This window comes from Rana temporaria, chromosome 4, assembly GCF_905171775.1.
Source record: "Rana temporaria chromosome 4, aRanTem1.1, whole genome shotgun sequence".
Lineage (NCBI taxonomy): Eukaryota > Metazoa > Chordata > Amphibia > Anura > Ranidae > Rana > Rana temporaria.
In genome coordinates this window covers 45336611-45347503 of record NC_053492.1, presented here as the reverse complement: position 1 = coordinate 45347503, position 10893 = coordinate 45336611, and positions in this window count along the sequence as shown.

Below are 10893 nucleotides of genomic sequence, written 5' to 3'. Positions count from 1 at the left end.
CCACCAGTGCTACCAATAAGTGCCTAACAGTGCCACCTATCAGTGTCCATTAGTGCAAATCAGTACTGCTATTCAGTGCCACCTATCAGTGCAAATCAGAAGCCATTAGTGCCACCTATCAGCACAAATCAGTACCGCCTATCAGTGTCCATCAGTGCTGCCTATCAGTGCAAACCAGTTACCGCCTATCGGTGCTACCTATCAGTTAAAATCAGTACCGCCTAGCAGTCCTATCAGTGCCCAGCAGTGCCACCTATCAGTGCAATCAGTACTGCCTATCAGTGCAACCTATCAGCATACCCCCCAACCCGGATTCTGCGGGAACTTCACGCAAAGACTGCATCCTCCCGCAGTCCCGCCAAGTGGTTAACTTTCCCGCACAGGCAGGAGAAGCAAACTTTCAGAGGGGAGACATGCGAGGAGAGGAGAACTGACAGGCTGCGCACGCTCACCACCCGCGATTGTCCCCCCCCCCCCCCGCCATCGTCGCCCCCACAACTTTAATTGGCCGCCCCCCCTCAACAACTTATCCCCCCCCCCCGCTCAACAAAAATGTCCCGCAGTGGATCTTTAAAATGTTGGGAGGTATGTATCAGTCCCATCAGTGTCACCTATCAGTGCAGCCTCATCTGTTCCCATCAGTGCAGTCTATCAGTGCCCATTGCTGCCTCATCAGTGCCCACCAGTGCTGCCAATGTGTGCTCACCAGTGCTGCCAATCACTGCCCAGTAGTGCTGCCAATATGTGCCCATCAGTGCTGCCAATCAGTGCTTCCACATCAGTGTCACCTATCAGTATCACCTACCAGTGCCCATCAGTACCGCCTATCAGTGCTACCTACCAGTGCCCACCAGTGTTGCCAATCAGTGCTGCCAATATGTGCCCATCATAGCTGCCAATCAGTGCCTCCACATCAGTGTCACCTATCAGTACCACCTACCAGTGCCACCCCTCAGTGCAGCCTTAGCATTGCCCATCAGTGCAGTCTCATCAGCGCACATCAATAAAAGAGAAAAACTATCTGTTTGCAAAATTTTATAGCAAACTATGAAATATATATATATATATATATTTTTTTTAGTTTCTGGTCTTTACTCATTTATAGCGTAAAAAATAAAAGACCCCAGTGGAGATTAAATACCACCGAGAGAAAGCTCTATTTGTGGGGAAAAAAATGATAAAAATGTCATTTGGGTACAGTGTAGCATGACCGCGCAATTGTCATTCAAAGTGTGACAGCGCTGAAAGCTGAAAATTGGCCTTGGCAGGAAGGGGGTAAAAAGTGCCCAGTAGGCAAGTGGTTAAGGGAATCCCTTGCCCCCCCCCCCAGGTCACCAGAATGAGTGTCCCCATTGGAAGATTCCCCCTCTATTCCTGTTCTGGGGACAACACAACATTTGGGATTTTCTTTTACTTTTTACTATCAATGATAATGGTAGAGGGGGAATCTACATAACGGGGACACAGACAGCAATAAAAACTGACAGGGGTTCTAATCCCTCTCCACTATCCAAACCTAAAAAAAAAAAAAAAAAGTGCCTTTAGTTATACTTTAACCACTTCTCTTTCAACCAATGTACATAAACAAACAGCCGGGTGTAGAAAACAAGGGGCCCCATCCTGCCTACTGGACAGGGTCCTCCTTCCCCCGATAAGAAGTGGGATAACCAAGACAATAGGGAAGCAGAGCACATCACATAATCCAGTATAAAAAGGTCAGGTTTATTAAAAACAGCATAAAAAAACAACTCACATTTAAGTTGGTATAGATGGCATGTATCCACGAGTAGCGAACTCGTACTACGTTCGTCGGATGCTAGAGGTCCTCCAGCGCTCCAATCCCGACGCGTATCGTCAACCACGTGACTTCATCAGGGGAACCCCTGATGAAGTCACGTGGTCGACGATACGCATTGGGATTGGGGGCGGGGTCCTGTCAAGGGGGAAAATGCTGATCTTCTGTTCATACAATGTATGAACAGAGGATCAGTGTTTCCCCTAGTGAGGCCTAACAGTAAGAACACACCCAGGGAACATACTTAACCCCTTCTCCGCCCCCTAGTGTTAACCCCTTCACTGCCAGTGGCATTTTTATAGTAATCCAATGCATTTTTATAGTACTGATCGCTATAAAAATGCCCAAAAATGTGTCAAAAGTGTCCAAAGTGTCCGCCATAATGTCGCAGTACCGAAAAAAAATCGCTGATCGCCGCCATTACTAGTAAAAAAAATATATTAATAAAAATGACATAAAAATACCCCCTATTTTGTAAACGCTATAACTTTTGCGCAAACCAATCAATAAACGCTTATTGCGATTTTTTTTTACGAAAAATAGGTAGAAGAATACGTATCGGCCTAAACTGAGGGGAAAAAAAGTTTTTTTATATATTTTTGGGGGATATTTATTACAGCAAAAAGTAAAAAATATTCATTTTTTTCAAAATTGTCGCTCTATTTTTGTTTATAGCGCAAAAAATAAAAACCGCAGAGGTGATCAAATACCACCAAAAGAAAGCTCTATTTGTGGGAAAAAAAGGACGCCAATTTTGTTTGGGAGCCACGTCGCACGACCGCGCAATTGTCAGTTAAAACGACAGAGTCCCGAATCGCAAAAAGTGCTCTGGTCTTTGACCAGCAATATGGTCAGGGGGGTAAGTGGTTAATAAACCTGACCTTTTTATACTGGATTATGCGATGTGCTCTGCTTCCCTATTGTCTTGGTTATCCCACTGCTGTATGAGCCGTATGCTGTATCCTACCATCGTATGAACCATCCAGCACCACCAGCCTGGGATACATGTACATGTGCACTTGAGAGAGAGGAGAAGCAGACCACTGACGAGTTCGCTGCTCGTGGAGATAAGCCCTATATTTTATAGTACATGTGAGTGCATCGGAGTGTGTTATGTGCCAGGTCCTTTGGTGCCATCAATATTACACTATCCTGTTGTATGTCCGCTTTTTTGCATGTACGGACCTGGATTGTAAGAGCTATCTCTACCATCAAGACCAGACTGCCATATATCAAGGCTCCCCTATCAGGTGTATTTTGCCTGACCTAAGGTGAGCTGCTGGGATCACCAGTGGTGTGTGTGGACTCTCTTAAGGTGTACGGCTTACCTTTCTTCACCATATTTGGCTGCAGGGTCTCCTTCCACTGAATTTTTTGTCTTTACTTTTTCATCATCAGACTTACCAGTTTATTTGAGTTTTTTGCTTTCTTTTGGTCTCTGGACTTTTTTATCTACCGTATTTTCCGGCGTATAAGACGACTTTCTGGATGCAAAAACATGCATCCAAAGTCGGGGGTCGTCTTATATGCCGGGTACGGTCTCAGTACTCACTTTTTTTTCCAGCGGTGACAGTCTCTCATGCTGCGAGCGCGAGCGTGAATGATTTCAAAGCCGCGCCTTCTCTTCAGAGTGTTCTGTGATAGGAGGAACAAAAATCTTCCCAGCAGCGCCTCTGTTCTGTGTTCCTCCTATCACAGATGCCTTCTCATCCTCGGACGAGATGAGAAGATGTCTGTGATAGGCGGAAAACAGAACATAGGCGCTGCTGGGAAAATTTGTGTGCCGCGTATCACAGAACACTCTGAAGTGAAGGCGCGGCTTTGAAATCATTCACGCTCGCGCTCGCAGCATGGGAGACTGTCACCGCTGGGAAAAAAAAAAGTGAGTGTTTGAGGTTATTGCACTGGGGGGGCAACAAGTTAGGCACAGTGGGGGCAAGTGATGACACAGTGAGAGGCAAGTGAGGGGCAAGTGATGGCAATGTGGGGGCATGTAATGGCACAGTCTGGGCATGTAATGTAATGGCACAGTCTGGGCATGTAATGTAATGGCACAGTCTGGGCATGTAATGTAATGGCACAGTCTGGGCATGTAATGTAATGGCACAGTGGGGGCATGTAATGTAATGGCACAGTCTGGGCATGTAATGTAATGGCACAGTCTGGGCATGTAATGTAATGGCACAGTGGGGGCATTTAATGTAATGGCACAGTCTGGGCATGCAATGTAATGGCACACTGAGGAATGTAATGAAATGGCACAGTGAGATTTGAAAAAGCCTGTTCCTGTCAGCGGTTCTGGCTACCCCTCAGCTTCCAGAAAGACTAGTAAGAAGGGGGTAGTCTTATACAGTGAGTATATCCCAAAACCAAAATTTTTCCTGGAAAATTAGGGGGTCGTCTTATACGCCCAGTCGTCTTATACGCCGGAAAATACGGTAGTTACATATGTGTATCCCTAATATGTATTGAGGTATTGTTCAAATATATTGCCATTTACTGTAAACATCACGTTGTATTTCACATGTTCACTGTCACCTGTGCCCGTTCCCCTCTTTACACATCTAATATTTATTTATAGTGTGTTTCACAGCGCAGACACCTTTTTACTTGTTCCACCTGTGGGAATGAGTTCTCAGGACTCGCTCACATGCGAGGTCGGCGGATATCCCAACCTGCGTTTTTTCCCCTGCTGGAGCAAATTGGATCATGCTTTGCTGGGGTTTTTCGCCTTCCTCTGGATCAACTGTGGGTATAGAATTGTATGATATATATGTAGCACTACCCCCGAAGGAGCTGCTGGATATTTTCGGGCAGCATGTTACCTTTATTTCCTCGCCGTCCAGGGTGATGGATGAGAGTTGAAAAAGTTCAATGTCCATACTTTACACTTCCTTTTCTTAAGATTTATTCACGGAACTTGGTAAAGAAATAAAGAAGTGATTGAAGAGGTGAAAGGGTAACAGGTAAATAGGTTCAGGTGCATTATTTCCATCGGGAAACACTCCTGCTTCCTGCGACACAGCTTTCGTCGCCACTCTAGCTTTCGTCGCACACCCGGATAGGTTTCTCTCACTAGCCTAGTGCATGGAATATGGTACTTTTTTGGGGTACAGTTGTTGCATAACTGAGTACTTGCCATTCAAAATGTGGCAGTGCAGAAAACTGAAAAACGGCCTGGGCAGGAAGGTGGTAAAACAGTCTAGGTCCAGTTAAATGTATATAGCTAGATTCAGAGAGGTTTACGCCAGCGTATCAGTAGATACGCCGTCGTAACTCGGAATCTAAGCCGTCGTACATTTAAGTGTATTCTCAAATTGAGATACACTTAAATGTAGCTAAGATACGACAGCCTGCGCCCTCGTATCTTAGCTGTCTAGTTCCGCTGGCCGCTAGGGGCGTGAACGCTGATTTATGCCTAGAATGCGTAAATCAGCTAGATACGCCTATTCACCAACGTACGCTTGCCCGTCGCAGTAAAGATACGCTGTTTACGTAAGGCGTTTTTCGGCGTAAAGTTAGTCTAACAAAAAGCTGGCCTAGCCAATGTTAAGTATGGACGTCGTTCCAGCGTTGAATTTTGAAAATTTTACGTCGTTTGCGTAAGTCGTCCGTGAATGGGGCTGGACGTAATATACGTTCACGTCGAAACCAATACGTCCTTGCGGCGTACTTTGGAGCAATGCACACTGGGATATGTCCACGGACGGCGCATGCGCCGTTCGTTAAAAACGCCAATCACGTCGGGTCACAAGTCATTAACATAAAACACGCCCCCCTGTTCCTCATTTGAATAAGGCGCGCTTAGGCCGGCCCATTTACGCTACGCCGCCGTAACTTAGGAGGCAAGTGCTTTGTGAATACAGCACTTGCCTCTCTGACTTACGGCGGCGTAGCGTATATGCGATACGCTACGCCGGGTCAAAGTTAAGCCAGTCTTTCTGAATCTGGCTAATAGTTTACCCCAGTGTTTCTCAACTCCAGTCCTCAAGGCGCCTCAACAGGTCGTGTTTTTAGGCTTTCCATTATTTTGCGCAGCTGATTTAATCAGTTTCACTGCCTTAATAATTACCACAGCTGTTTTATCTGAGGGAAATCCTGAAAACATGACCTGCTGGGGCGCTTTGAGGACTGGAGTTGAGAAACACTGGTTTACCCTTACAAAAAAAAAAAAAAAACACCTTTCCCTATGCAGATAAGGGTTCACATTGTTCTGATATGATGCATTGAAATGCCTCAAGCACATGGGAACCCTGGACCATACACCATAAAAATAGAAATGATTGGCTGTACACCAATACTTGCGCAAACATGAGCGTGCATACATACGAACGTACTGACTGCATACAGGGACGTTCGTTCATACACATGTTTATGCATGTACCAGTGTATACCTGCATACAGCCCATGATTTCTATGGGAAACTATATGCAGCACCTGTGGCTCCCAGGTGAAGAAATATGCCATATTTTTTATGCTGCAGAAATAGAAAGGGATAGCCCAGCCGCAGCACACCTCTTCCATCAGGCGGGGACGAAACATGTTGGGGAAGTGGCCTGGATGAATGCAGCCGAGGCAGTTAACCACTCAGGCGGGGCGAGTTGTGTGGCAGCTGGACTATCCCTTTCTATTTCTGCAGCGTGCTTTGGGTCTGAACAGATAGACATGTGCAATTTGTTTTGTTCCGAATTCATTTAACGAATTTTGACAAATTACCATCGTTAATTCAGAAATTTCAGGTTTCTGGAATTTCGAATTTCCGAAATGTGAAAATTCACGATTTCGGAAATTCGAAATTTCCGTTTTTTAAGAAAAAAGCTAAAAAAAAAAATAATTATGAAACAAAAACGAAATTTAACGAATTTTTCGGCAGTGCACATGTCTAGAACAGACCTCTCCTCAGCCTGCACCCACACTAGTCAGCAGCATCCAACTCATCGGACCTTGTTAACCTGAGCGGGGACCCTTAAGCATCTTATCTGGGTCACAGCCAGGATTTTTTCGCCATACAACCCCATAATCGAGGATAATTTGCAATGATTTTAACCTGTTCTGTTCACAACTCTGTACTGTAGTGCTGCAAGTTTCTGAAAAAAGCTTTTTTTTTTTATAGTGTTTTTGTGTGTTTTTCTTTATTGCAGTGCTGTTCTAAGTCACAGGCAGTGGGAAAGAGGCATTATTTTTTGGGGCACAGTAGCTTTAAGCACTAAAAACAACAAGACGACTAGACATGTGCATTCATTTTCGTCCAAATTTCAGCTATTTTCGTTATTGTTTTAACAAACGAAAACGAAAGTGCAGAATATGAAAACAGAAAGATCCGACATAAACAAATGCTTTATTTTCGTTTTCGTCGGTCGGATGTGCCTAACCTTAAGGCCCCTTTCACATTGAGGCGTTTTTCATGCGGTACAGCGCTAAAAATAGCGCTGCTATACCGCATGAAAAAACCTGCCCTGTAGTGTTCAATGTGAAAGCCCGAAGGCTTTCACATTGAAGCGGTGCGCTAGCAGGAGCGCTCCAAAAGTCCTGCTAGCCGCATCTTTACCGTGGTATAGGAGCGGTGTGTTCACCGCTCCTATACCGCGCCTTCCCATTGAAATCAATGGGAAAGCGCGGTATTAACCCTTTTTCGGTCGCTAGCGGGGGTTAAAACCTCACCGCTAGCGCCCGAATATTGCGGTAAATACGACGGTATAGCCGCGCTACAAATAGCGCGGCTATACCGTCACCGCGGCTGCACGCCTCAATGTGAAAGCAGCCTAACTCTATGGGCCAGATTCTCGTAGATCGCCGCATCTCTGCGGCGGCGTAACGTATCTCATTTACATTACGCCGCCACAAGTTTTACGGGCAAGTGTTTGATTCACAAAGCACTTGCCTGTAAAGTTGCGGCGGCATATTGTAAATCCCCCGGCGCAAGCCCGCCTAATTCAAATGACCCGGGTAGGGGGCGTGGATCATTTAAATTACGCGTGTTCCCGCGCCGAACGTACTGCGCATGCGCCGTCCCTAAAATTTCCCGACGTGCATTGCGCTAAATGACGTTGCAAGGACGTCATTGGTTTCGACGTGAACATAAATGGCGTCCAGCCCTATTCATGGACGACTTACGCAAACAATGTAAATTTTCAAATTTCAACGCAGGAACGACAGCCATACTTAACATTGACTGCGCCTCATATACCCAGGGGCAACTTTACGTGTCGCAAATCTAACGTAAACGTCGTAACTTCACTGCGTCGACCGCGCGTACGTTCGGGAATTCGCGTATTTTGCTAGTTTGCATACTCGATGGGGAAACTGACGTCGGCGACACCTAGCGGCAAAAAAAAAAAATGCATTTAAGATTCGACAGCGTAAGAGCCTTACGCCTGTCGGATCTAATGCTTATCTATGCGTAACTGATTCTATGAATCAGGTGCATCGATACGACAGGCGGACTCAGAGATACGACGGCGTATCAGGAGATACGCCGGCGTATCTCTTTTGAGAATCTGGCCCTCTTAGTCCAAGATTATTCTACATAGAGAGAAAAGATTCGACAGAGAAAAAAAATAAAAAAGAGATCGCTGCTGGAATTGGGTGGGGGAAGTAAAATAAAAATAATGATGATGATGATGATGAATGTTATTGGCTGGTTATAACCAAAGAGGAGGAGCAGTAAAATAGCTAGAACTAACTTGACAAGTCAACATGAACGACGAAGATTTGACAAAGCATCGAAAAACATACAAACGTCAAATCTGTCATTGAAGGCTTATGGTGTCTGTCAAATGTTCAAAGAAGATTTGATAAAGCAGCTAAACTGTACGACGATGCAATTGTACATTTCTGGTCGAATGTTCCGCCCATAGACTATAGAAAAATTCTAATATTGGTTGACTAGTAATAAAAATGTATAAATATAATTATTATTAGTCATACAACATTAGAATTCTTCTATAGCTTGTAGGTGGAACATTAGACCAGAAATTTACGTTTTGACGTACAGTTTCGCTGCTCCGTCGAATCGTCTTTGAACATTCGACAGACACCATAAGCCTTCAATGACAGATTCAACCTTAATTCATTCAGATTTTCGGACGAATGCAATTTCTAACGAAAAACAAAATAAATAAAAAAGAATTTCGGGAGTAACTAGATAAATTTATTTTTCGGACGAAAACAAAATATTTCAGTGTGCACATGTCTAAAGACGACCTGTATCTGACAGATTAAGAAAATGACGAGGTAACATCTTTGATGAACACAAATTTTTATTTTACAGAAAGTGGTCACAAACTGAAAAAAATAAAAAACACACACATCAAAAAACGTATAAAGACCACTCCAGGCTTGAGAAATCAAAGCAATGTTGGCCAAAGTTCTCGACATTGCGAAAGGGCTGTACAGAAGGTAGTCAAAGAATACAGTTGTCAGATACCACAGCTGTGCTATGGGACATGGTCAGAGACTACAGCAGTGCTATGGGACATGGTCAGAGACTACAGCAGTGCTATGGGACATGGTCAGAGACTACAGCAGTGCTATGGGACATGGTCAGAGACTACAGCAGTGCTATGGGACATGGTCAGAGACTACAGCTGTGCTATGGTACATGGTCAGAGACTACAGCAGTGCTATGGGACATGGTCAGAGACTACAGCAGTGCTATGGGACATGGTCAGAGACTACAGCAGTGCTATGGGACATGGTCAGAGACTACAGCAGTGCTATGGGACATGGTCAGAGACTACAGCAGTGCTATGGGACATGGTCAGAGACTACAGCAGTGCTATGGGACATGGTCAGAGACTACAGCAGTGCTATGGGACATGGTCAGAGACTACAGCAGTGCTACATAAAGATGGCCAGAGCCTGAAGGAAGAGTGCTACAGGGGTTGAGAGAATGTACAATACTTCAGGAGAAAGTAATAGAAAAATACATGAAATTTATGGATCACAGCCATCACAGTCCCCTTAAAAATTAACACTTCTACATTTGTACTCTTTTCCACCCTTATTAAAAAGATTCAGAGGTGGACAGCACAGAAAAAAAATTAGTACTTATAAAAAAAAAAAAATCATTTTAGACCCAAAAGGTGATTTACTCCAGGGCAGGCTGCACCATCTCCAGACTTGACCGGTTTCTGGCATGTAGGACAACACCAGGTCCTCCTTTACAGCCCATATGTTGGACCAACGGCTTCTGACTACTTGATGGCCATTTTCACATTGCTCCTTCATATATATATGTTTGAAGGAAAAATAAAAATAAAAATAAAAAAACACACACAATTTATCTAATAGAACTCAGGCTAATGAATCCTTTTTCTTCCCTCGCCTGAGTAAGAACCTAGGTAGCAAAAACCCTGACTATTGTCTACAAGGGCCCTGAGGGCTGCACAATAAGTGCCAAAGAGTTGCAGGGAGAGGGAGAGGGAGAGAGAGGGAGAGAGAGAGGGGGAGGGAGAGAGAGAGAGAGAGAGAGAGAGAGAGAGAGGGGGAGGGAGAGAGAGAGAGAGAGAGAGAGAGAGAGAGAGAGAGAGAGAGAGAGAGAGAGAGAGAGAGAGAGAGAGAGAGAGAGAGAGAGAGAGAGAGAGAGAGAGAGAGAGAGAGAGAGAGATTCCTCCATCAAGACATTTAGTGCTGAGATGGGGGAATGCCTCATACAGTGCCATGGAGTTCTGCTAGCAGGGGGGCGCAGGGACCCTTCCCGGGTGGCAGAACACAATGATTACTGCTATCAGCTATAGCCACTGGCAGTAATAGCAGACTGGTTGTACAAATCAATGTATCCACTTTGATACAATTAGCCTGCACATACATTGATCAAAATGTGTCCAGTCTCTGCTGAACCAGCCAAATTTGGATCCATGTATGACTTAAAGCGGGGGTTCACCCTAAAAAAAAATGTTTTTCCTACCATGCCATCCAGCGCGAGCTACAGTATGCCTTTATTTAATTTTTTTGCGCCGTACTCACAGTTTAATCCCGTAGTTAAGTTTCAGACTCCCCGCGAGGAGTAGGCGTTCTATGCAGAGGGGAACATGATTGACGGCCGGCTATGGAGCGTCACGCTTCCCGAAAATAGCCGAAATAGGACTTGGCTCTTC